Here is a 27,395-nt window from a genome sequence, read left to right on the forward strand (position 1 = left end):
TGAAGTTTGAGTCCTCTTGTTCATCCCAAATTTTCTATATGTTGTAAATACCCCGTCAGCCAGTTGTCAGGTGCAACTGCTCTGTGAGCCCCTTTTGACTGTTACTGCCTGCCTATATATATGGCAACTATCTCCTGTGTCCTTGCACTGCCTGTTTTATCCACATTATTTGAGGCTGGGTATATTTTAGCAGCAGGCAACGCAGGAATTTTTTACAGACATTTCAGAGAAGTCATAACTCAACCCTCCAAAAAACCTTTTTTTCCCTGTTGTAATGCAGTAAAACATCCTCCTCCTTTATTTAGCTTGAGTACCATTTGATTCAGGTAGAAACTTTTTCTTTGGCTCTTTTGTGAGGTTAGAAATAAAATTAAGTAACTGAAACAAATTCCACAAAACATGAATTGGTATACTGTAGGTATGAAATACAGAGATAGTGGCTCCACATTTTAAGCCAGTCTCTCTAAAGACTTGCAAAATGTATGCATCTGAAAACAGGTAGTTTGCATTGAGTCCCAATACAACATATTAGAGCAAACCCACACCCAGTGCTAAACTGTAAATGGTTTAATCACATCTTCCTGTGATTCTCAGTGTTTATGGCTTTAGGCTACTTGGATAATATTCACCATTTTTTCGTGTTTTTTCCCTTGTTTTTTTTTTTTTGTTGTTGTCGTCCCCCCCCCCCCCCCCATTTTTTTCTCCCTCAAATCAGAGGAATAGGAATAATATCACATTTAATTTCACCAACACTTAAATTTGGACACATTTCCATAGACTTGGTGTAACTGCTGTAGTGACTGTCAGTAATTACTGGAAATGGGACCAGCATCCTCAGAAGTAATATACATCAGCTCCAATTTTGTCTATTACACACCTTGCAGTAAAACCGTGAATCCCCAAACGTGGCTGCGACAGTTTGGGAGGGGAAGGAGGTTTTTGAGTCTTGGAAGAAGAGTGATCTGTGAGTTTTGCACAGTATACAGGGAGTTCAGCTTTAGCAAAAAGAAAGCCTTGTGAAAAAGAAGCATTTAAGAGAAAGGGATAATGTTTTGGTTTAAGTAGCTTGGAATCATCAAAGACAGGGGTGTCCCTGTTATTTGGAATGTGACCCTCCCTCCTCATATCAGAAGTAAGATGTGGTGTGACTACGCTCACTTGTTTTCATGCTCTTTCTCTGGGGCATTTGGGGATGCACAGAGCAGATATCCAGGAGTCTATCAGCTGTGCTCTGTCTGATTAGCACAACGATCCTGCCCTGAGGCAGGGTTATGACTGTTGCCATGTGGCTGGAGAGGCTGATCCTGAGGCTGGAGCACCAAACTCGGCGAGGTTGTGCTGCGTGGAGGGGGCTGTTCTGGTTCCAGGGGCGAGTAGAAGCTGCACCACTTCTTTGGGGGACCTGACAAGCTTACAGCACAGTTGTGCCTTGTCTGTGCACCATCAGTTTTCTTTGTGCTTCTATTATCTTGAAAGATGATGTAAGCCAGGCACTGCAGAGTGGCTGAGGGATCACTATTCCTCGTTTGGATGTAAAGCCTGCTTACCCAGAGTAAAGGAGAGACCACCGCTGATTTGCTAATGTTTAAGTTCTTCAAAGGCATGGAGTTTGTGAAAAGTGACAGAGCTGACCAAAGGATCGACCACTACATAATTTAAAAAAAAAAGGTAGAAAGCAGGGACTGAGCTGAGGATTCCATAGGCTCGAGTTTTGTGCAGAACCACAGATCACAGCACACTGGGTTTCTCTGTCAGCTGATAGTATTTGTGTTAAGGGCAGGCAAATATTTTGTTTCAGCGATTATGAGAAACTAAAGGAGTAGTAAAAGAAGCACATAAAAGAAATACATACATCTTTAAAAGGGAAATAGTTTATCCCCACGTGTTTTTTCCTGCTTAGTCCTCTGTAGTGCTTCTCTTCTCCAAGATGAACATGTTGCACAAGCACACAACAAGACTGCTGCCTTATGCGCAGCCTGGTTTGAAGTCTTCTCAGCAGTGAAGCAAAAAGTGAACTGCTAAGGGGAACACTTTCTTCCCAAACTTGAGGGAGGCCTTTCCAGTTAAGATTAGTATGTGGCTAACTGTGACTCGCATTAAAAAGCCTGTCAAAGAGAAAAAATCAACAGGAAAAGAGTATGGCCAAAGAAAAGGTAGAGTCATATTGCCCATTAAAAAGAAGAATTCATTTCAAAGCCCGACTGATAGTTCCTGGCACAGCACAAAGCCTCATCCCTGTTACAGCTCAGCCTGCTGATCTGACAGTTGAACCTGCAGAAAGAGCTACTTATCTCAAAAAAAAATAAAATGTTGTGGATCTAAAAAAAAAAGTGATGAACAAAAATCCCCAAGCACAGACAGCAGCTGCCCAAAGCCAACATGGGTATTACCAGAGGAACTCTAACAGAAGCTAGAAAGGGCAAAGTAAAACTATTTCTGTATCCAGGCTTTTTTTGTTTCACATGCGCTGGTGTCCCAGTGATGGTTTTGTATCGTAAGAAGAGCTTAAATACTAAATTTTTAAAAAATATTTTGGCAGGGATTGCCAGCAACAAGATAAAAAAAGAGGACAGATCTGGTCTTTATACATTCTTTTTCAAAATGTTATCAAGAATTTAGAAAATATTGTTAAAAAATTCCTTGACTTTTTTTTTTTTTTACAAATGTTAATTTAAAACCAACAACAGCAACAAGAAGAACTTTACAAAACATATAGCTGATTTGGGTGTTGGAGATTCAAGAGGCTGACTACCTCTTTTCATTAAGGTAAGCATATACAGAAATACTGCAAGATCAAGATGAGTCTGCATTTTATATGTCTTCCTGACAATAGTCATTAACAAGCCATAAGGAAATACCTCATTAAGCAAATAACATATAAATTATGGGGTAATTTAAAAATACTTCCAACTCATTACAATAGACTGATTAAAAAGGAGATTTATTTCATAATATCCTCTATTTATCCATAATGACATTGAACCTGACTTTCATTCTGTTACCCTGAAGTCCAAAACGTGGAAACTTTGCACAGTGTTTCCTCCGGCTTACATACTAGACCCTGGATGGGATGATGCTTCTTCCCTCTGTACATGTCACTGAGATGGGCTGTTAAAGTAAATCCTTACAGAGGCAGGTACACTGATCTGTAATTAGAATAATAGAATCACAGAATCATTTAGGTTGGAAAAGACCTTTAAGATCATTGGACTTGTGGCCTGTATCTGTGGGCTTCAGCAGCTTCATGAAGCTATAGGAAAGTTTCTGTGGCTTTGCAGAAGTTCTCTTCTGGAAAAGTGCCCTGAAAGTGGGTTCAGGCCCAAGCACTCCCCTCCTGTCATGCTATTGAGAATCTGCAAGGTTTATTTTCTGTTCCATTTGGGCTGAGAGCTTTGTCTTGGTGAGGTGGCCTCCCAGTTGTGTTCTTTGAGTAGCGAAGAGCTGGCAGACTAAGACCATAAGTCTCATAAGAAAAAACAAAACAGTTATCAGATGGCAACAGCTCCCAGATGTTTTTTTTCACCTGTTCCAAAGTCTGTAACTCTGTTGTGGTTTAGCCCCAGCCGGCAGCCAAGCACCACAAGCCACTCGCTCACCCTTCCCCTCCCCAGCGGGATGGGAGAAAGAATAGGAAGGGCAATAGTAAGAAATTCATGGATTGAGATAAGAACAGCTCAAGAACTGAAATAGAATAATAATAGTTATTATTATTAATAATGATAATAATAAATGTAATGAAAGGGAAAACAATAAGGGAAAGATAAATGAAACCATGGAAAAACAAGTGATGCATCTGCTTGCCACCTTCCAACTGACACCCAGGCTGTCCCTGAGCAGTGATTGCTGCCCCCTGGCTAATTTCCCCAGTTTATATACCGAGCATGACATCTTATGGTATAGACCTTTGGCCAATTTGAGTCAGCTGTCCTGGCTGTTCCCCCTCCCAGCTTCTTGTGCCCCTGGCAGAGCAGGGGAAATGGAAAAGTCCTTGACTAGTGTAAGCACTGCTCAGCAACAACTAAACCATCAGTGTGTTATCAACATTCTTCTCATACTAAATCCAAAACCCAGCACTATGCCAGCTACTAGGAAGAAAATTAGCTCTACCCCAGCTGAAACCAGGACAAACTCCAAGCTTTTTCTCCAGGCTGAATGGCATTTGCTTGCATGAAATATATGGCTGGAGTGTGGCCCTCATTGTCTACACTGGGTACTTCTTAGGAGGGCACGAGGGGCCCATGCCTGAAATTCAATTGCACAGAGACTGGAGTGCAATTGCACCATATTTCTGCCTGGGGCTTACCCAGTAGGAAGTCAGGATACAGATGGACCCTTATGTACCCTCAAAGTTATGCATATATACATACATACATACATACATACACATGCACACACACATAGAAACTCTTTTGGCTTCACTAGGACTGAGATTTTAGTTAGCTTTGGCAAAGAAACTTAGAAATTGTGTTGTATTTGGTTTACATGGCAAGATTTTAGCACTTGGGGGTTGCAGGCATGGCCTCTGTGGGAAGAGGCCAGGGGTGCCCCATGCCAGACACAGCCAGTTCCAGCTGTCTCTGCAATGGACCCACTGTAGGACATGGCTGAGCCCATCACCAAAGCTGGTGACCTCTCTGTGACAACATATTTACAATAGAGCAGAAAACACCATACAGGCAGAGGAAGAAGGGGAAAAAAAGAAGAAGAGTGAGAAAGAGCAGAGGGAACACTACATTGAGAGGAGGAGATGTTCTCCATGATAGAACAAACACCACCCCTCAAAGGGACACATAGATGTGCCCATACTGTAGCAGATACTCCCCTGAAAGGACTACAGACCCATATTGGTCCATGGAAACTGAGTGAGAAGAAGGAGCAGCAGAGAGAAACAGCTATGCCTTAACCCTGACCCCCTGTATCACCTGTTTGCGTCACTGAGGTGGCTGAGTATAACCTGTGGTGGCAGCAAGGTGAGTGGAAAGGAGTCTGGAGTAAAGCTGAGCCTAGGAAAGGAGGAGGAAAGGTGTTTTTCCTGAGTGTTTAAATGTTTCTTTTTTGTTGTCACTGGTTAACAATACCCAAATCAATACCCAAATATTTATATTAACTGTCAATAAATGAAGTTAAATTCCACAAAACTGAATCTGTTTGGCCTGCAATAGCAACTGTCAAGTTATATTCCCAATCTTATCTCAACCCACAAATCTTCTTGCTCCTGTTCTTCCTATTTTCTTCTACCATCCTGCTGGGGTGGGGTGGGAGTGTGTGGGTAGCTGTGGGGGTGTTTGTCTGTGAGCCGAGGCCAACTCACGACAGACATATACAACTTGTGGCTAGTATCTTTATTTATCTATTCCCCAAGTCTATGTGGCTTTCCATTTGAGAATAAAAGACTACAGTGGTAAGAAAATGTTCAACAGCATCTCTAATTAGAGTTCTCTCATTATTCCATAAGCAGCAAATTTACAACTTTTCAGTGGACATCTCTTGGCAGCATGGCACCCTGCCATAAATGAATACATGAAGTCATTTGTCATTTATATTCACAAATAAAATTGTGTTCAAATTATGAATAATGACCATGCAGCAAGATACAATCTATCACTCTCCTGCACAAATCTAGTGATGTGAGTGTCACATAGAAATAAAAGGTGCGGGCCAACAGATTGGAGCCATATGTTCCTTCAGATGCTTATTCAAACTCTGCTTTGCAAAGAAAACTAGGAATACTTTGCAAGATATAATTGCAGAGATGTTGAGACCACTGTTTATCATGCTGACTAATATTTTCTTATTTCCCTGTCCTCACCCACCTGATTGTTTCCATCTGGTGTCTCTTGTCTGATACACAGACTTGGAAACTCATTGTGCAGAGACTGTGGGGTTTGTTCTGCATCAATACTGTCCCTGACACAAAGAAAGTCCTGCTAGAGAACTGATTGTAATGAGTACTGTGCTAGTACTGACAATCTGATCAATTTTGCATGATCAATTTTTTCCTAATTTGGTTATGCTAAATATTATACTATTTTATAATGTTAAGAATGTTACTGATACAAAATTAATATACTTTTCTCTTAACTTTACAAAGCAGTCCACGTTTGATGACGAAAATGAAAGGAGGTTGATGGAGTCTGAAGGTGCAGAAGAGGGAAAAACTTGCTTAAAAATAAAATATTTCCTATATTAGCATCCAAGAAAAAAAAAAGGGGGAAAAATTACTTAAGGAGAGTCATAGAACACTTTCCCAGTATCCTTCTAAGCATCTAGGCCTCTGTCCAACAAAGCTCATAACCATCTGCTTGGTTTCAGTCAACCGTTACACCACTGAAAGCTGTGTACAAGTCAGCCCATGAAGTTAAGCATGTGCTTAAGTGTCTTACTTGCAAGGTTACAGGGTCTTATTCCAATATGGAATGAAATGACATCACTCAGGTCCTGCAGAGTGTAAACCCGAGTCATTGCCTTCTGCTGGATTGGAAGTCGGGCTTATTCATGTGGCTGTAATGGCCAGCATTCAGGAAAGTATTTGATGTAAACCTTGGTGTATAAGTAGCTGAAGGCAGATTCTTCTCACTTTCAGATCTCAGTTCTTGAGCTTTTTCCCCATGGCTGGCCATGGAGTACATTTAGTCATGTAATCATTCCAAGTAGCTTTCGAACTGCTGATCTTTGCAAGTCAGATTATACCTGATTTGAAAAAGTAAAAAGCCATTGTTTTGCTTCAGGTCATTAGTGCTGTAATTGGCCATTACCTAACCAGTCACATATATCCATTATTCCTGTTATAAATCTTTCTTCCTTTTTTTTTTTTTTTTTTTTTTTTTTTTTTTAAGCCAATTGGAAGTGAGAGAAAATATAGAGCCTGTCCACTTCAGATTTTTTTGCATTTCCAAATGGCTTGGTGCCCAGTTTAAAGGTGGGTTTTCCTTGGGTACTTGAAGTGCTACTTATGTTTAGATTTGAATTGTTTGCATCAGGACAGCTGAGTTATCTTCATTAAGAAAGGTTTTGGAGTAGATGTTCAATTTTATGTACATTGTGAGCAGTCAATCATTAAAGATGGTGTGATAGACAAACCCAAAACTCAGAATCTGGAAACATTTGGATTTTATCATTCTGTTAAAGGATGAGGGTGCATGTGAGCGAGATTGATGCCAATAAAAACAATGAATCTCTGGCAAGAGAGCTATTTGAAAAATAGTTTCCTTGGAAACCGCTTTATACTTCATACATGCTATCTTTGAGATAACAGCCTTTTCTTATCAAAACACCCACATGGCACCAGGTACCTGTTTGTACTTTCCCCCTCTGTTTCAGGGGGAAAGAAAGGTTACAAAAAATTGATCAGCTCTGAATATTTTCCCTTTCTTCTGACCTGTTCTTTCCTAGTACAATTATTTTCTCTCCCAAAAGGAAATGCGTGAACGTTTATGTATGTCAGTCCTGCTGTTTAACTCAGGGTACTTATGAGAGTTAACATTTAAAGGCTGAGAAGTGATTTACTGTCTCTGAAAGGGTGTTTCATGATTGGGAAATGCCACTGAATTTGTTTCCAGTGCTTGATAGAGTCTTATGCATTTAAAACAATGATTGATGTGATAATTATATCCCAAAGGCTAATGCAAGTTTTATTTTCTGATGGTGACAGCTGATACCAACGTTGTTTTCCTAAAGCTTTCTTATATTTTTTCATCTGAACCCCAAGAAATCTCTAGATGCAGTTTAATGAATTGTAAACCCTGAAAACCAAACAAAATCCTGTAGAGAAAATGGATGCAGAAACATCTTCTGGGTACTTTTTTTGTAGAGGTAGATGTAGATGTAGAGTCACTGGGCTGCATTATTATATTTATGAAGTTTTGAACATATACTTGCTTTAGGAGTCCGGCATACAATATTATTATCATGGCCTCAAATATGGCTTTAAGTCAGACATTACAGTATAGCTGCTGCTCTACGTGCTGCTACCTGTGCAAATCTGAAGGACTCATGCGATCTGTGATGAAGTGTGAACTCAAGAAATGGCCTCAAGTGGCAGCTACTGCAGGTTCCTAAACTAGAAGCCAGCTCTACACTTGGGCTGGAATCCTCATCAGATTCCAATGCTTTGGGAGGGTTATAGCCTGTGCACTTACATATTGTAGTATCTGACTCACTATCTTCAGCATATTTCTCCTCATAATGCTCTGTTTTCTCATATAAACTTAGCAGTTTAAAAGTTTATGGTGTGTTTTTGCTATGGAATCCAAATCTTCAGTTTTAAAATATGCAGCTTGGAAAACAGAGTTCTGTTTTGGTTTAGTGATAGTGTCTGGTCAGAAAAATTGTAAGCCAAGTGCTTCTCCATCTCCTACTCACAATAATTCCTGATAATTTAATTACTGAAATTCCTCTGGGTGTCTATGAAAGGGAAAGCTTCTAAATGAGCAAAATTAAACTAGTCAATATATGTAAACCAAATGATGATTTACTGCATTTGAAACAGGTGGGGGTTTTTTATTACTGCTCTTCTGGCTAGTGAACCACTGGATGGTAAGTATAAAATAATGTAAACAATTACGATTATGAAAGTACAACTGTATTGCAGTCTTCAGAGTAAAAATGTATTTGCTTACTAATGTGTCAGTGGGAAAGCATCTCTAATCTTGCTGAGAAATAGAAATGACAGTATTTGGTTTAATCGGCCTTTATCAGTGATTTCTGTTTACAAGCCCAAAATTTCAGCTGGTGAGTTTTTCTTTATTTTTTGTTTCCTTAGCCTCATTTCAGATAGGAGGGGAAAAAAAATTTAAAACAACACCTTGCTGAAACTTGGAGTCATGTAGATATGAAAGACAGCTTGGTAGCGTACTGTTATTGTCTAAAAATTCAGAGAAACTTGCTAGTACTGGAAAAATTGATTATGCAAATACCAGTGACTCATGCTGACCCATCTTTTCTTTGGCTTTACAGCTTTGCAGCTGCTTGTTTTTGCCTTGGTAAAGATAATCAATTAGTTCAGTCTAGATTATAGGGTTTTAACACAAGCAATTTCACTGGATGTGAAGTCTGTTGATTTAACTATAAACTTCACACAGGTTTTAGGAAAAGTTGTAGAAAACTGGATTTGCCAGAGCAGTTACAAGCATGCAAACTTTATGGAAACAATACTCCTCTTGTTTATCTCAAGTTCTGTAGTTTCTAGTGATATAAGTTAGTATTAATTGCCTTTGCACATTTTGTTAATCTAGGTATGGCTCATTAGAGGCATGATCCTGTATCTGCTGGAGTCAGTGGAAGACTTTTATGTTTAGGTCTGCAGGAACCAAAGCAAGTCTTAACTAAGTGTCTCAGTTAATTTTATGAGTGATCTTTGGCGAAAATATACTTCTGTCTTTAATTTGTTTTAATGTTAAAAGTTTGGTTTGGTTTTTTTAGTTTTAGGGCTTACCCTACTTGAATGTAGGCACCTCGCAAAAGTGCCTGAATCCAAGACTTCAGACTAACCAAAGAGCCTCAGCCCCCTCTACAGTCTCTGGGGAGGGAGAGGCACCTTCACAGTGGACTTCACAACTTTAGTTCAAAGGACTGTCTGCAGATGCTCTCTCTTCACTGACTTTAAAGTGAACATACACTCCTAAATGCTTGAGATTTGGATCTTACATGCATTATTTAAGTGTTACTATAGCCATATTGTGACTGTCAAGTACGGAATGAATGGTTCTCTCTACCCATTTGGAAAAAGCCTTTTAAGATTTTATGCCCTACTTCTGTGACCTATGTAAGCCAAAGAAATCTCAGCGTCTGTTATTTGGTAACTGTAATTTCCTTGACTTCAATAAGGATAAAAGGGAGTACCAGGATATTGTTTATTCTCTTTTGTTCTCAGAAACACTCCAGATTTAACATCACTTGTGTGATAATTTAGAAAAGCATGTGTATAGGTCTATGTTCCTTTGGCTTCAGCATGACATAAGACCAAACTTGGGTTTAAGTATTTAAATATGCTCCTAGATATGGCCCATACTTCTTCATTTATAACTTTAGATGGAGTTAAAAAGCTTGAAGAATGATGGTAGTCACAAATAGTCAAAAATTAAAATGTTTCATGAAATACATGAGCATTTTAACCCTATTTTCATTCTTTCCGGAATTAAATGAAAGCATTAAAATGTAGTCATGAAAAAAGGAAGGAAATGAACTCCAGTGCTTAGACCCTGGTGAGTGTTTCTGCACTGCCTAATTTTTTCCTGCTGTCCTGTTAGTTATTGAACTGTTTATGCAAATTGAGAGTGCTCCAGCCAGGGAATGTGAGAAGAGCTGCCTTTATAGCTTGGAGATTAAGGCACTCATCTGAGCTGTGGGTAATCCTCTTTCAGGTTCCTGCTGTCAGCAAGAGTACTCTGCATTCCCTCCTCATTTTGACCATAAATTTCACTTTTATAATGGGGTTCTTTTTTTCTAAGGAAATTTTTTTGGGAAAAAGAATAGCTCGGTTAATTGTCATTTTGCATTGGAATAAAATGCAAGACAATTCCCAAATCTAGATATAATGACAAGTAGTCAAGAGAAGCAACAAACCCGACTTGATAATATAAGCTTTCTGTAATATTCTGGAAACTCTGATCTTCCCTAGATATAGTGCTCTACGTGTTTTGACAAAAGGTATCATTTCACTGAGTAGTTGGAGTGTTAAATCCTCATAGCCTTTAGCACACAAGTTAAAAAAAAAAAAAAAAAAAAAAAAAGACATAGTAACAATTGGCAAATGCCTAGCACAGCTGCATTATTGCCTATAAAATTGGGAATGTAACAAACTCATATCCAGGGTAAATGAGATAGATAAACTCATATAGTGTGCCCTCCAAAAATGATTTTAACTCATCATCAATAATGAGAAAAGTGTCTAAATACCTTAAAGGGACATTTCAAATTTATGTGGTTTGACACTTAAAAAATTCAGAAACATCCAAAGTAGTATGAAAATAACAGGTCTGGGGGTTAACAAAAATGCACAGCAATCTGCAGTATAATTCTCAGTCGGCCAAGATATATTTTGAAAGGAAAACTTCAAGCAAAATGCCAATTCAAGGAAGGCAACGATTTCATTTTAGAATATAAACAAAATCAACAACCAGGAAAGAAAAGGCATGAGGAGAGGAAAATTGCATTGTGTTAGTGGCTTAAAATGTCAACTTCTGCTCTGTCAGCTCCTGATCATACTTCAAGATTCAGATAGGAAGAAAATGTGTTTTGCAGCCTGCAGTGGCTAAGAACTTTACTGTATGCTATATTTGTATAGGCTATAACAATTTAATTTGAATTTGTTTCCAAGGAGATATTTCTTTGTCACTTTATTACTCTTTTATTTAATACTTCTTTTGAACCTTACTATTTTAACTAATGACTTCTTCCTGAAAGATACCAAACGTTCTGGCCTCTAGCCAAGGAAGAATTTTTTAACATGCTTCAGCATTAAATGAATTGAATTTCAGGATAAAGATCTAAAGCATATCTAACTTCAATTGTATGGTACTGCCATCTTTTGCTGTTTTTTTTTTTTTTTAACAAATCCCCTGCTCTCAAGTTCAGTTTTCTCTCTTCTGCATTTGTTTCTGGTCATCTGGCAGCAGCAATGATCCTTTTTGACGCTCCTTATGCATGTCTAATTGCAGGTTCTGTGTGGTCAAAAGAGAGCTTTTAATTTTTGTCCCAGAGCTCTTCTTCTCCATCTTCTGTTTTGACATCTCAGGACTATATCATCACGCTGCCTATCACTCATGTGTGTAACTTGGGCATTAGCTTCCACTTGAATGTCTCTCTAAGCTCTTGCAACTGGGATATGGCAACAGCTTTCAGATTATTTCCTCGCTGGCCTTCAAGCACATGGCTGAAACTGTCTTCCAGGCTGTCATGCATTAGTTACAGTGGGATGCTTTTGCTGGTTGGGAGATATGACCTTGCCTCAGCCATGTCAATGTTGAATTCTGCTTCCATAAAAGTTATTGGTTTAGTCTGTGTCTGGAATCATCCCCTATCCCCTCTCTTTCAGTTTCCCTCATGGTTGCTTACTCTGAAGTGCTTGCCATCTCTGTCTTCAAGAACCTTTATGGCCTGTCTTTTCTTTTTCTCTATGAAATTTTTTCCTTCTGCCTCTGGCTGGTGATGTCTACTGTCACTGACCCATTGATTGTTGGTTCTCTTATTACACAGTCAAACAGCATTTTGGGACTATCTATCTATCTCTTATGCTGTTCTTTGTATGTGGGAGAAATTACCTGTAAACTACTTCAAAGCATTTTGTTCATCTGCATCATACCCCTCCTCACAAATCACCTTTCCTATGCTGCTAATGTTGTCTTGCTAATGCTTCTTTCAATCATGTTTACTGTATATTCTCACAACTTCTGTGTATTTCTATTTATTCATAGCTATTTGTTTTCTATTGCCTTTTACACGGACTATATAGTTCTTGAGGTAGCACCCATTTTTCTAGGATCCTAGAAATTCTAGATTGCAGTAAAACAAATAACTTACATATAATTCATTGTTAAAAATAAGTTTAATCTAGGGCACAGGCTGCTATAATCAGATTTAAAATGCTCCTTGCATTTATAGTATGGTTTTCTGAATCAGTGCCAACTACTCTGTATATTTTCAAAGTAAGCTTTCTTTCTGAGCAAGACAAGCTGTAAAATAACTCTTCTGGCTTAAGAACAGCCAATTCAAAATAGTGATACTGAGGAGCTCATATATATGCCATTTATTTGCTGTTTTTACTGTGAATGAAAGAAATGTTGCATTTTGTAGTGCTGGAAAACAGACTTTCATTAAACCAGTTTTCAAATGATGTCTTTCTAAGCACATTCTTTCTAATGGATTATAGCTTCATCCGAAAGGGGCATAAACTCTCCTATGACAGGGAAGGCGATACATACCAGACTCTGGATCCATCTTCTCTGTGCTAATACTACTTTGCTTAAATGAAACTGAGTAAAAATTGGCTGTTTGTCCAGCAGCAGACTCCAGGAGATCCTAGGCACTGGTCATTTCCCAGTGGTGGATTACCCTTCATTTACCTCCTCTTCTGCTTGCAACATTGCCTCCCATAGTACACTGTGATTCTCATGACCAGATCAAATGGCCACTGTGAACAATGACTAGAGGAAATATTTCCAGTATTTAGAGTTGGAGCTGACAGACAACTATTTCTAATATTTTTTTTTTAACTTGAGTTAAACAAAAAGTAAGGATAGATGTGACCAGTTTCACTACTGCATACGTAAATTTACAATGCAATGATTTAAACCAAGTTATACAGTTCCATAGGTACTAATATTTTACATAAATCACACACTATATATTTTATTTTCTTATTTTCTGTGTACCAACATGCTTGAGCCTATAAAAAGTATACTGCAGGACAAGAATCTGCCCCCTACAATCTAAGGGGCTGTTCTTCTGTGTGCCATTCTCCACCAATAACCTTTCATTTCACATATCTTAAGAGGAGTCTTGTCTTCAGTACCGCTACAGCTATGTCCCCATTTAATTTGCATCTACTTCAGAACACTGATCCTTGGTTTATAGTCAGACTATTCACCATTTTTTTCTTCTCTAACCTCCAGACAACTTGAATATACTTCCTATTACTATCATGTGAATTTTCTCTTTTCCACTTCCATTGTGATCTCTGTTCACACAACTAAGTGTGACATTTCTGACATTTCTGTGACATTGCTGACATTTCTAATGACTTCTTCCTGCCTGCATCAAAGAGCATAGTCCAATTTCATGGCCTGTGACCTATCAGGTGCTTTAACACCCCTGATTATTATTGCAGTCTTGATTTCATTGATTTTCCTGATTGCATTCTGTTTTGTCAGCTTTTGCAACTCCATCACCTCCAATGTCTCTTATTATTGCTTGAAATGACCATCGGGGTGACCTCCAATACTGTAATGTCAGCCTCCTCAAGTCCATTCAGAATGCTAATGGACAGTCTCTTTGCTATCACAGATGACTTGAGCTTGTTGGAAAATGGTGCAAACACCCTTCACAGGCAACTGCAACTTGAAAACATATAAATTCCATCATCTTCAAATATTTTGACAAAATGTTTTTCAAAATAGTTTTTGCATTCTTAGTTTTGTTAAATCCAAATGAGAAAAATACAAGCATTCCTTTTAAGATTTCTACCTCCTCAGTTGCAGAGAGATTAAAAATGAAGATGGGATGGGAGAACTCAGAATCAGAATTCTTTTTATTTTAAGTCTTCATCACTGTCACAAAACACAGAAAATGTTCCTACAAGAGTGCGTGTTTGCAGGTGGTGGGTTTCTCCAGCCACTCAATACACACCACAACAACCAGGCAAACTGAGCAATCAAAATGGCAGCTGCTACCTCATTCCCTTCTGCATGTAGTACATTTGTAATACCTTACCCTCTCTTAGACTGTACCCTCTATGGGACACAGATTATTTTTGTGTTTGTCTGATGTCCAGGACAGCTGGACCACAACTAGAGTAGTGACTTTAGGACATGAATCCAATATGCTTTTAGAGCAACAATTTCTGCTTCTCTTCTCTCCTACATATCCTGTCCAGATCTTCCACATTAATTTTTATTTTGTCCTCACAACCTTGCCTTCATGCTTTCTTTTTTGCCTAGAGTTAGTTCTTCCACATAGCTAGCAAGCATCTAACATACCTTTTATCCTATATGTCCTGAAAAGTCAGTCACTCTTTAAAGAAAGTCTACCAACGTAGAAAGGATCAGGCTGCTGCTTCTTTAGACAAGCATTTTTCAGATGTAACGAGGCTCTCACTCATAACAGGCATGTCTCATTTACCTTGCTGCCCCAGAGACTGCTCTTGCAAAGGAGAGTGATGGAGATGGGTTCTGCTGCTGTACTGAGACCTGGTGACCCCCCCTTCCACAAGACAACAGGAGTCTGGCTGGTGGGGAAATACTGCACAGCCAAAGGAGCATGCTGACAATAAGTCCTCTCTGAAGTAGGAAACTATAATTAAATTGCACTTCTGTGGACAGTCCTTCATTGTAAAAAACTCTTTTCCACCACCAGTGAATTTATGGAATATCTTCTATAAAGTACAGTCATTCATTTTGCTTGTGGGAAAGAAGAATGCAGAAAAGGAACACCCAGATTTTCAGCTCTGCCCATCCGGATATTTTTAAAATCTCTTTCTGTGTGTGCCAGATTTCATATATGTTTTAGGCACTTTTCAGAGGTCCACTCAGCTTAAGAGGAGTTACACAAATCTCTGGGAGACAGACTGCTTTTTTCTCTAGCCAGTATTAAAAAATCGGTGGCTGCTTTCAAAAATGCATAATTATGTCACCTGTCTCCAGAAGCCCAGGGTAGTGCTGGCTCTGTAGTCCTGGTCCAGCACTCATTTCAGCTCTCCTGTCTCCTCCACAGCAGCCTGGCTTTTTCTTTCATCTCTTTTCAAGCTAGAAAGTGTACTAATAAAGTGTGGTGGTTGTTATTGCTGTTTTCTCTATATGCAAGGTTACTACCCTGACCTCTTAGAGGACAAGACTCCAGAAATGCTTTATAGACACCCATGCATATTCAACACAATACATACTCATGAAGGAAATAGATTAAATAATACTTTAGAAAGTTGAGGCATTATACATATAAATACATTCTGTTTATATCTTCCATGCTGACCTCTGGTGAATGAATATGCAGCATCACCTTTTCTCAGAGGTGTACCTGTCATGAGATGGGGACAAATGCTTTCATGTCTGCCAGTTACAGAGGCACTTCACAGGGCTTCCCTGGCAATTCTGAATGGAGAGGGGCAAGTGCTGGTGCCGTGTCTATCTTCCTCAATCAATAAAGACAGTTAGTGACATGAAGCAGAAGTTCAGCCTGTACAGAAAAGTACTGGGAACCATGTGAGGTTGTTTGCAACTAATGCCGATCACTGGATAACTCAGAAAGGATGATGAAAAGCTCATGACATGCCTGAAAGATAAATGAATCAGAAATGAGAGCCGGAAGAGCTCTACTATGTCACCTCACCTATAGCCAGCTGCCAGGGAAAGATTCTTTCTTGCACAAACACAGAGAAATCAGACTTGAAAACTTCTAGCCCGGAAAAAAGAGGGGTTTTTTTTTCATTTTCTTTGGTTTTGGGTGTTTTGTGGGTTTTTTCAAGAAAGACTTTGGCCAAAAGGTGCAGTTTATGAGATATTCAGCTCAATACAGATTTAGCCTCATCCTCACCAATAAAAATTTACCCCACTCTGTAATTTTTAACCATGTTCTGATTCAAGACAATACATCTTTTCTTTTTAGATTTTTCACTTTATAAATGTTTGTTTTAATGGTTTTATGTAAGGATTTTGAAAAAGCCAAATATTATTACTAGTTTCACTCAGGAATTTCCATGCAGAATGTAGGTTGTATTGTACTATTTATTGTACAGATAAAGAAGTTTTTACACTTGGTGCAATATAAATAGTGATAGTGATGGGCCGATGAAGTGAAAACTGCAATTTGTACTTGACAGGGAAAAAATAATCTTGCTTTAAATGTTATTGCTGGACAATAATTTCACAAGATTCTTAGCTTGGCTTTTTATTCATAAAAATATTTATAAATTTATGTTTCTGTCTCCAGCTTTCCAGTCACACGTGTGGAGACCAGCAGCCTGGCATCTCTCCACCTGGTTCCTCCCATAGTCTTTTCTCTCCGGCAAAAGCCCATGTAAATTCCTAGAATCTCAGCTAAAATGAAGTACCTCATCTGATTTTCCTTAATCTGGGATTATAAGAATGCATTCAGTTTCTAAGGATTATAGAAGTACTGATGGTGTCTAGGCTTTTTCATGTAGCTCTTCTGTATTTCTGCTCACCCAGTTAATACATGAAATTACAGGCTGCTAGTTTATGAAGCTGTCACCAACAAACCAGTTTTCAAATGATGTCTTTCTAAGCACATTCTTTCTAATGGATTATAGCTTCATCCGAAAGGGGCATAAACTCTCCTATGACAGGGAAGGCGATACATACCAGACTCTGGATCCATCTTCTCTGTGCTAATACTACTTTGCTTAAATGAAACTGAGTAAAAATTGGCTGTTTGTCCAGCAGCAGACTCCAGGAGATCCTAGGCACTGGTCATTTCCCAGTGGTGGATTACCCTTCATTTACCTCCTCTTCTGCTTGCAACATTGCCTCCCATAGTACACTGTGATTCTCATGACCAGATCAAATGGCCACTGTGAACAATGACTAGAGGAAATATTTCCAGTATTTAGAGTTGGAGCTGACAGACAACTATTTCTAATATTTTTTTTTTAACTTGAGTTAAACAAAAAGTAAGGATAGATGTGACCAGTTTCACTACTGCATACGTAAATTTACAATGCAATGATTTAAACCAAGTTATACAGTTCCATAGGTACTAATATTTTACATAAATCACACACTATATATTTTATTTTCTTATTTTCTGTGTACCAACATGCTTGAGCCTATAAAAAGTATACTGCAGGACAAGAATCTGCCCCCTACAATCTAAGGGGCTGTTCTTCTGTGTGCCATTCTCCACCAATAACCTTTCATTTCACATATCTTAAGAGGAGTCTTGTCTTCAGTACCGCTACAGCTATGTCCCCATTTAATTTGCATCTACTTCAGAACACTGATCCTTGGTTTATAGTCAGACTATTCACCATTTTTTTCTTCTCTAACCTCCAGACAACTTGAATATACTTCCTATTACTATCATGTGAATTTTCTCTTTTCCACTTCCATTGTGATCTCTGTTCACACAACTAAGTGTGACATTTCTGACATTTCTGTGACATTGCTGACATTTCTAATGACTTCTTCCTGCCTGCATCAAAGAGCATAGTCCAATTTCATGGCCTGTGACCTATCAGGTGCTTTAACACCCCTGATTATTATTGCAGTCTTGATTTCATTGATTTTCCTGATTGCATTCTGTTTTGTCAGCTTTTGCAACTCCATCACCTCCAATGTCTCTTATTATTGCTTGAAATGACCATCGGGGTGACCTCCAATACTGTAATGTCAGCCTCCTCAAGTCCATTCAGAATGCTAATGGACAGTCTCTTTGCTATCACAGATGACTTGAGCTTGTTGGAAAATGGTGCAAACACCCTTCACAGGCAACTGCAACTTGAAAACATATAAATTCCATCATCTTCAAATATTTTGACAAAATGTTTTTCAAAATAGTTTTTGCATTCTTAGTTTTGTTAAATCCAAATGAGAAAAATACAAGCAATCAAAATGGCAGCTGCTACCTCATTCCCTTCTGCATGTAGTACATTTGTAATACCTTACCCTCTCTTAGACTGTACCCTCTATGGGACACAGATTATTTTTGTGTTTGTCTGATGTCCAGGACAGCTGGACCACAACTAGAGTAGTGACTTTAGGACATGAATCCAATATGCTTTTAGAGCAACAATTTCTGCTTCTCTTCTCTCCTACATATCCTGTCCAGATCTTCCACATTAATTTTTATTTTGTCCTCACAACCTTGCCTTCATGCTTTCTTTTTTGCCTAGAGTTAGTTCTTCCACATAGCTAGCAAGCATCTAACATACCTTTTATCCTATATGTCCTGAAAAGTCAGTCACTCTTTAAAGAAAGTCTACCAACGTAGAAAGGATCAGGCTGCTGCTTCTTTAGACAAGCATTTTTCAGATGTAACGAGGCTCTCACTCATAACAGGCATGTCTCATTTACCTTGCTGCCCCAGAGACTGCTCTTGCAAAGGAGAGTGATGGAGATGGGTTCTGCTGCTGTACTGAGACCTGGTGACCCCACCTTCCACAAGACAACAGGAGTCTGGCTGGTGGGGAAATACTGCACAGCCAAAGGAGCATGCTGACAATAAGTCCTCTCTGAAGTAGGAAACTATAATTAAATTGCACTTCTGTGGACAGTCCTTCATTGTAAAAAACTCTTTTCCACCACCAGTGAATTTATGGAATATCTTCTATAAAGTACAGTCATTCATTTTGCTTGTGGGAAAGAAGAATGCAGAAAAGGAACACCCAGATTTTCAGCTCTGCCCATCCGGATATTTTTAAAATCTCTTTCTGTGTGTGCCAGATTTCATATATGTTTTAGGCACTTTTCAGAGGTCCACTCAGCTTAAGAGGAGTTACACAAATCTCTGGGAGACAGACTGCTTTTTTCTCTAGCCAGTATTAAAAAATCGGTGGCTGCTTTCAAAAATGCATAATTATGTCACCTGTCTCCAGAAGCCCAGGGTAGTGCTGGCTCTGTAGTCCTGGTCCAGCACTCATTTCAGCTCTCCTGTCTCCTCCACAGCAGCCTGGCTTTTTCTTTCATCTCTTTTCAAGCTAGAAAGTGTACTAATAAAGTGTGGTGGTTGTTATTGCTGTTTTCTCTATATGCAAGGTTACTACCCTGACCTCTTAGAGGACAAGACTCCAGAAATGCTTTATAGACACCCATGCATATTCAACACAATACATACTCATGAAGGAAATAGATTAAATAATACTTTAGAAAGTTGAGGCATTATACATATAAATACATTCTGTTTATATCTTCCATGCTGACCTCTGGTGAATGAATATGCAGCATCACCTTTTCTCAGAGGTGTACCTGTCATGAGATGGGGACAAATGCTTTCATGTCTGCCAGTTACAGAGGCACTTCACAGGGCTTCCCTGGCAATTCTGAATGGAGAGGGGCAAGTGCTGGTGCCGTGTCTATCTTCCTCAATCAATAAAGACAGTTAGTGACATGAAGCAGAAGTTCAGCCTGTACAGAAAAGTACTGGGAACCATGTGAGGTTGTTTGCAACTAATGCCGATCACTGGATAACTCAGAAAGGATGATGAAAAGCTCATGACATGCCTGAAAGATAAATGAATCAGAAATGAGAGCCGGAAGAGCTCTACTATGTCACCTCACCTATAGCCAGCTGCCAGGGAAAGATTCTTTCTTGCACAAACACAGAGAAATCAGACTTGAAAACTTCTAGCCCAGAAAAAAGAGGGTTTTTTTTTTTTTTTCATTTTCTTTGGTTTTGGGTGTTTTGTGGGTTTTTTCAAGAAAGACTTTGGCCAAAAGGTGCAGTTTATGAGATATTCAGCTCAATACAGATTTAGCCTCATCCTCACCAATAAAAATTTACCCCACTCTGTACTTTTTAACCATGTTCTGATTCAAGACAATACATCTTTTCTTTTTAGATTTTTCACTTTATAAATGTTTGTTTTAATGGTTTTATGTAAGGATTTTGAAAAAGCCAAATATTATTACTAGTTTCACTCAGGAATTTCCATGCAGAATGTAGGTTGTATTGTACTATTTATTGTACAGATAAAGAAGTTTTTACACTTGGTGCAATATAAATAGTGATAGTGATGGGCCGATGAAGTGAAAACTGCAATTTGTACTTGACAGGGAAAAAATAATCTTGCTTTAAATGTTATTGCTGGACAATAATTTCACAAGATTCTTAGCTTGGCTTTTTATTCATAAAAATATTTATAAATTTATGTTTCTGTCTCCAGCTTTCCAGTCACACGTGTGGAGACCAGCAGCCTGGCATCTCTCCACCTGGTTCCTCCCATAGTCTTTTCTCTCCGGCAAAAGCCCATGTAAATTCCTAGAATCTCAGCTAAAATGAAGTACCTCATCTGATTTTCCTTAATCTGGGATTATAAGAATGCATTCAGTTTCTAAGGATTATAGAAGTACTGATGGTGTCTAGGCTTTTTCATGTAGCTCTTCTGTATTTCTGCTCACCCAGTTAATACGTGAAATTACAGGCTGCCAGTCTAAGAAGCTGTCACATACTACCTGCTATAAGGACTAGGAACTGGCTGTTACTGTAGAAAAATTAACAGAGGTCTTTTGTGTTGGTGACTAATTCTTGGGAATGGACCAGGTCTAATGTAAATTCATTCAGACATGTGGATCCAGCAGAGTCTTTGTATATATTTAACTGAAAGTATTTCACCAGTGTTATATAAAGTCTTTGTTGGATAAAGACCAAACCGAGCTTTTACCTTCTTGTCTTTATTTTGTATACTTACTGTTCTGAGTCATAAGGAATGAAAGAAATTCATTTTTCATATGGATTTCCAAATCTGATTGAATTTCATTAGAAATAAAATTTGAAATTTGCCCATGAAGGGGATTTTCTTTTTAGTTTATAGGCTGGATAGGTGAAGACCGTGTTAGAGATCTGGCAGAGGGCAAATACAGTTTTACAAAAATTTTGGGGAAATGCAGTCACTTCCGTTATGTACACACACTGAAGTAACATGTAATTTTTCTCCAATTTATTTTTTATTCTATCATCTCAACTATCCAGCAGGTTGTAATAATTCCTATTTACATCAGTGGGACTGGCAAAGCAGGAGGTTTAGTCTTTGCTTCATTCATTTCCAAGCACTGCTGTTATGAAAAAAGGTTGATAAATCGAAGGCAGTTCAGAGAAGAGCAACAAAAATGATCGAGGGAGTCAGAAGGGGTTGACTTATGAACAAAGATCTAAGTAGCTAAATGGGTTTGGCTTGGCGGAGGGGACAGGATAACATAGCACAACATTGACATGAGGCAGGTGAGAGAAACTACGTAGTGCAGCAGACAGGGTTGTAACTAGAAGTAATGGGGTGGAATCGCAAAAGGAATTTTTCCACTGAACCTCTGTGCAAACATCCTGACAGTGAGATGTATTGGGCTGTGGAATAGTGTCCCAAGGGGTGCGGCTGAGGCCTTGTCACTTCAGTCATTCGGTGCTAGAGACGACAAAACACTCACAAGAAAGGGGCTCACAAGAACTGTCTTGTTCTGCTCTCCTCTGTCAGGACCGTCTGTATTTCTGTAATGCATTATTATGAATTCACTGCAGGGGAAGCTCTGTTGGCAGAGATAAGACAAATATCATTGTCAATAGCAAAGAACACAGGAATATAATGGCTAAATGTTTTCTGGTTTTGAAAATGTTCTCATTTCCAAGTTTGGCTGTGCAAAACTCTTCTTTACGATCACACACATAAGTGTGATTGAAAGCTGTGACAAGATGCTGATTTCAGGCACACAGGGGAGGAAATCTAGTCATTGTAAAATAAAAAAAAAAAAAAAAAAAAGAAAGGTAAAGAGAGGAAGTACGTCTCATGGAGAAAAAAATGGCAGTTTGTAAACTCAAACAGCCAGCCCAAATGACTAAACCTACTGCCACTCGCACCAGCTTATGATCTGGCCCAAGGAAAGTCTATGTAATAATGTTTGAGTTTTCTCCCACACTGTACTGGCCCTTTCATGCATTCCCTGTTTGATAATTCACAGTGCTCTGTCAACAACTCTCTTGTCTGCTTGCAGATTAAGTGTGTTATTTACTGTAGTGATCTGCCTGCACTGCATTTTGTAAGGGGTCAAGGACAGTTTATACCTATGTGAGCATTTATTTCATCCCGTGACTATGCAACCCGTCACATATTCGACTGCTTCACTTCCATTCTGCTCCTGGCTTATTTAGTACAGGGATTATGTTTTTCTCTCACCCCAAGTTGTTTTGTATACATAACAGCAGGTATTAAAACTGAAAAGATCCCATATCACTGGCTGGGTTCTCAGCAGCGTCTCTGAATCAGGTTTTTATTCAGGTGTGTAACCACAAATCCGTAAACGTATCTGGGGCCCTGTCTTCTGCTGAATTGTGTGAACATGAGTCTTCAAGGCATCTTTGAGGGTCTGGGTCCAGGGCTGTGTACAGATTTTCTGCAGTAGGTGCTTAGTTCTCCGAACACTGCTGTTCAAAAGAAAAAAATTCAAATTAGGGTCTTGGTTTTCAAAGACTGACAGACACTGGCTTCTTTTCCATCTGTTGAGGCAACTGGCTGTGAAACTTGGGTTAATAATCTGCAGAAGGCAATCGTGGTATGATCGCTGTCTCTTGACTGGAGGTTGCTGGCTAGCAATCCCCAATGACAGGTCAGTTTTTCATTACTATATTAAACATAATTATGGTAATGTTAAAGAAGACATCTGAGTATAAGAAGGACAAACTTATTTTAGGTATCTCTCCTTATCTAAATTTTAGTGGGTGTGTGCTACTTCAAAAGCTTTTGAGATCTAAAAGCAGTCTTAAAGTGCTATGACTGTTTCTGGTCTTTGCTTCTTGATTCTGCAGTGTTCAAGGCTGATTTACATCCAGAAAACTAACACTGCAATAAAGTTATTTGTAGAACTACTAATTAAACACATTAAGTGTGAGAAGCATGATTCTGTTTTGAACAACTATACAGATGAGAGGTTTAATACTACTTAAGTGCATCTTTTTTCACATAATAGAATGTCTTGCTCATACCTAGACCAAAAGAAGCAAAATCAGAGAAGATGAAGGCTGAGATATAGAAATAACAGGTTTTGAAATATACAATAAAGTAGAAAAATACTTTTAGATGAAGAAAAGTTACTAAGAGAACAAGGGGAAGGGAAAAGGAGGGGAATTGTAGTGCGTTCAGTACTGAAATGATCTGATGTTGAAAAGCTTTTAGTGAAAAATGAAAGAGCTTTGTGGAAAACAATCTAAGATGCTATTGTTTACAAAGGCCCCAAATTATTCTTAACTCCAAATTACCCCCAAGTAGGTACATATTTCTTCCTCTCCTTTATGAGACTGCCAAAATTCAGCATTCTAGCCTGCTTCTAACCTTCCCCATGAGGCTCATTCCAATTCTCCTTGGAAGTCTTAAGAGCGGCCGGACTGCTGAAATGCTCGGCACTTTCATGAAGATGATTGAATAAGAAACCGCTACAATAAAAAAGAAAAAGGTGGGGGGAGTACAGCTGTGATTTTTTTCATTCTTTTCCCGAAAATGTGTTGAGCTTGAGGTATGCTGTTCAAGTAGAGCTGGTTTATCTTTAAGAGAACAGCTCTGTGCCACACAGAGCAGCAGGCTTCTGAAGATGCATACTTCTTTAGCCCCTTTAATGCACAGATTAAATGGTGTGGTCTGACCCTGAGCCAACTAACAAAAACCTCATTAAAACTGAGATGAGGGGAAGTGTCTGTTTCTGTAGACAAAAATGGGAAGGAAAGGAAATACATTTATGGAAAAAATATATGAAAGAGCTTGAGAGAAATACTTTAGAAAATTAAAGCTTACTGTACTACTATACTCCCATGCAATGGCAAGTAGACGGTCATGCGGGTTTGAGTTAAAAAATGATGTAAAATCACACTAACATAGGTAGAAGGCTGGCTTTCCACATTTGATCTATAGGTCTGGTTTCTCACTCCTGTTGCTTGAAAATCAGGCACAAAGAGGTGCCCATGTCATTAATTAAAGGATATATTGCTTTTTCCAGAGCTCCAGCCTTTGCTCATAGAACCTCAGGACTATTCTGGAGACTAGGACCACCAGCCAAGTTATAAAGAGGGAATATGGCAGTAAATGGAGAGGCTGGGATCATTATCTTGGAAGTAGGATCCTTGGGTTTAGGTTGTGATCCAGGGAATGTTTCATCATTTATATAAAATATTAAAGCATCAACAGAAGAGTTGGTGATTCATTCCCTCTCCTCTTGTCACCCTGCAGTTCTGATGCTACTTCTGAGAAAAACTCAACCGATTCCCTCTCAGACAGAGGAATGAGCTGACCCTAGAATAAGAGATAAAAATACTCCATGAAGTCAACTAATGATATGAATATCTTTCCATGGCCAAATCCACAATTTTTGTTGTAAATTCACTGTGAAAATTCCTTCTAGTTGTCGTCATCCCTGAAAACAGCTAGAATGTAACCATTCCTTACTCTCCTGAGACTATTCTGTGACCTGACCTTTTTACTCGTATTGAAGAAATTATTAAGGTAAGATTTCTTGCCTTATGTCATATTGGCTTAGATCTAAGTCCTACAAGGTTTTAGCAATTCTCTTGGCTTTAAAAATCTATGAATCTTGTGCACCAAAAAATCCCAATCAGTATTGACTCAACCTGGAATAAACTCCTGCATCTCCTTCTGCATTTCTGAGTGCTGGCCAAAACTGTGGCCTTGTTTTAACAGGCTGATCTGGGAGTGGTGGAATGAAGCCTTCCCTTGTGTCTCAAGGTTGCAGTCCTGTAGGTAGTCTCTGATGTCTAACAACAAGCTCTTCTGCACTGTATCCTTTCTGGTAGTCAGAAAACTATTTTTTCTCTCTCCTTCACCTGGACACCTACTTCTATGAAGCTACTACAAACTTTATCTTTTTGATAGTTCAGTTCTGACTGCATTTTTTTTCTGCAGCTATACAAGGGAAGTTGGAGAACATAAAGATGCGTGCACAGAGACAGTGTGATTGCATACACATAATTTCCTTAGAAAATCAGATTAAAAAGTCCCCTCTTGCCTTCTTTTAGTGAGCCTTTTGAGATTGGACTGCCCGCTTCAGATGTAAATTCCCCTCTTTGGCCCTCTGACTTTCATTCCAACCTCTCCTATGATATTGTGCAGGCAAAATGCTTCTACTGTGTAGTAACTATCACCTGGAGCAGTACTCAAACCTCTCTCTGGGTCTCCTCAATTCTCCACTTTATTTTAAGTCTCATGCCAAAACTTCTTGTGTTCATGCTCTCCTCACTCCCCTTCCATATCCCATTTCCCACTTGTAAGGGTACTTTTTTGCCTTGTCAGGTGTGTTGAGATGCATGGTTGACACAAGGTAAGCATATACTATTCAGGCAATTTGCCACAGTGCTCTGAGGGGTATGAGGATTGTTGGTATTAAGAAAAAAAACACCGTGATTTTCTGAAGTGATGCCTCCCTTCAGCCACTGAGAGGATTTACCAGAGGAGTTCTGGATTAGCTGCAGCAACAACAAAATAATCAGAAAGGAGAAGGATAGCCTGCTTTCTCTAAGCATTGCTCTGCCACACAATTTAGGGTCCATGTCCTGCAAGATGCCAGGCTGTTTATCCTGGACACTGAAGAACTCCTACATTCCTCTAAGCTAAGTGTGATGAAACTGGTGGGTATGGAGACAGTGGAGCCAGGCATGCCTACACTAACCTAATACTTGTATTGGGGACTGAGGAACCCAGGCACTCAAAGTCAGTCTAGAAGCCATGTTCATGTCAGCCACCATCTGAAATAATAAGCTTTTGTGCCAGTCTGCCTACACAACTTTCAGACATCCATGTGATGTGGTTCTGAAAAAGGTGGACTTACTGCCATGGTTACTAGTACTGAATTTATTGGTTCATTGTACGGGTTTTGTCTGGGATAGAGTTAAATTTATTTATATTAGCTGGTATGGGGCTATGTTTTGGATTTATGAAGAAAACAGTGTTGATAACACAGGGATGTTTTTGTTATTGATGAGCAAGGCTGACACAGAGTCAAGGGGTTTTCTGCTTCTCACCCCAACCCACCAGCAAGGAGGGGGCGGGGCGGGCACAAGGAGTTGGGAGGGGGCACAGCCAGGACAGCTGACCCCAGATGACCAAAGGGGTATCCCAGACCATATTGCATCATGCTCAGCATGTAAAGCTGGGGGGGTGGAGAGGAAAGGAGGAAGGGGGAATGGAATGATGACGTTTGTCTTCCCAAGTCACCGTTACGCGTGATACAGCCCTGCTTTCCTGGAGATGGCTGAGCATCTGCCTGCCTATGGGAAGTGGTGAATGAATTCCTTGTTTGTCTTGCTTTCAAGCACAGTTTTTGCTTTCCCTATTAAACTGTCTTTACCTCAGCCCATGAGTTTCTCACTTTTACCCTTCTGATTCTCTCCCCCATTCCACCGTGGAGGAGTGAGCAAGCGGCTTTGTGGTGCTGAGTTGTTGGCTGGGGTTAAACCACGACACTCTTCAAGCTCAGGAATTCCTGAACTGCACTCCTTAGAGTAGACAAAGCCTTATTTCTCTCCATTTATTTCACCACTTTCCAAAATATTTATAACCAGCTCAATACTGCAATTCTTGCTCTCTTTTATTTAGCTATAGGGAGTTCAGGAGTTCAATCCCTTGCTGATTAGAATGACTGAATAAATACTCCAGCTTAAAGCAGGTGATTAATTCCTATGGCACATTTCCTCTAGGAATTTATATATGGGCCATAGCCTCAGCAAGCAAAATCAAAGGAGTCACACCAGCTCACGGCACCTATCAGTACACCTGAAACACCTGAAGATATCAGTACACCTGAAACCAGATTCTAATTCACAAGTCTCTGGTAAGTCACTCTGAAAATAGCAGGATAATTCTGGTATAAGAAAAAGTTGTTTATAGCAACTTTTCTAGGCTTGATGTTGTGTGACATGCACAAGTAATGCTCTTCTATTACCTTCTAGAAGTTTTCTTCTACTAATTTCTTTGTAAATTAACCAAGAATCATTTAAAATGAAAGTTTTTCTCCCTTCAAGCTGTT

Source organism: Egretta garzetta, unplaced genomic scaffold, assembly GCF_000687185.1.
Source record: "Egretta garzetta isolate BGI_Z169 unplaced genomic scaffold, ASM68718v1 scaffold489, whole genome shotgun sequence".
NCBI lineage: Eukaryota > Metazoa > Chordata > Aves > Pelecaniformes > Ardeidae > Egretta > Egretta garzetta.